The following is a 1,465-nucleotide window of genomic DNA, read 5'->3' as shown; positions in this document are numbered from 1 at the left end:
AAAAAAAAAAAAAAAAAAAAAGAAGTGCCAATAGAAGTTAAGAACTAACTTTCAAAGTAGGTTAAGATGGTCTACAACTCAACGACTCACTCCAACAGCAGACAGGAGTGAACTCCCCGAGTGAGATCAGTCTAAGCAATTGAGCACGGTAGTAACCGTGTGCCTTGGAAACGGCCACAGACCGTGGCCACTTGTCTGCCTTCTGGTTTTCACCACCACTGACTGCTTCGCTATGTCTGGGTTAGTGCTGAGAATTTCTTCTTTGATGAACATTATCTATCTGCATGTGGGTGGGCGGTGCGGCTGGAGAGGAACTCAGTTCATTAACCCACTTCCGGGTTGGGACCATCCCACGCCTCCTCTGAGGAACACTGATGGGCAGAAGCCGTTCTACCCAATCTTACCTTATTGTTGCCAAAATACACTCACGGGTCAAGGCATGGCACAGTGAAACACTGACAGTCACTGCCCCACAGAGGGAGGATGATTGTAGCTCAAAATAGAACAAACAAAACCATTGAGGAAGGGCTGGCAGAGTTACAAAGAAACTTGAGGTTGGGGGTGGGGAGGGTAGAAATTGCACTATTACCAAGCAATATCATTTTTAAACAACAGTTTTCAGAGAAGACCTAGCAGAATTTGACAGGTAAAGCTAGTGTTAAATTGTTAATTGGTATCACACAGAGAACCAAAAACAAACATTTTTTTCTTCTATAGATACAGACACAGTAACATACAACAGTTAAATGGCAAAAAATATATATATATATATTTCATAGAGTTACAAACGAGATAAAATAATGGAAAACAAAAAAAACTGTACAACTTTAAAATTTAAAAGTGTTCATCTCAAAACACAGGGAGGAATACAAGAATTCTTGTTAAAAGGAAATAGGTATTTAAAACAGTAAGTGTTTCGTGTACTTGTTTTTGACACCTTATGCTACAACTGGATACTGATATGAATAGTTAAGATGGTATTCTTTTAGTATTTCTACTTTTAAAAAAATTAAAAAGGAATTTGCACTGTGCATCAGCCTAGTTAGAAATATGTACAACAGTTCAGGATCTACTCTTTAACTAAAAACAAATTCATTAAAATAGTCCCGGCTAAAAAAAAAAAAAGAAAAGAAAAAGAAAAAGAAAAAAGAAAAGAAAAAGAAGAAGAAAAATGAAAAATTTCAGATCTTGGAATGCTCCAGTCTTTTGCAAGGTCGATGAATGGCTTCAGCACTGGGGAAGAAGCCCAGATGGTGGCCAACGGAACCTGGATTCACAGTCTTCAAAGTTCCCTTTGAAACATAAGAGAGGGAGGAGGACTTCACACTTTGGGGGCAAGGGAGATTGTGTCTGTTGAGTGTTTGGCTAGGAAAGTGAGGCAGCAAAGCATGTATTTGTCTTCAAAACCTATGTTTTTGGCAGCACAAAGTTTTCCTTTCGAAGTTCAGACCGTTTTTTTTTTTTT

The sequence above is a fragment of the Mus pahari genome, chromosome 20, assembly GCF_900095145.1.
Source record: "Mus pahari chromosome 20, PAHARI_EIJ_v1.1, whole genome shotgun sequence".
Taxonomy (NCBI): domain Eukaryota; kingdom Metazoa; phylum Chordata; class Mammalia; order Rodentia; family Muridae; genus Mus; species Mus pahari.
The sequence above is the reverse complement of the archived record's forward strand: the minus strand, read 5'-3'. Positions refer to the sequence as shown.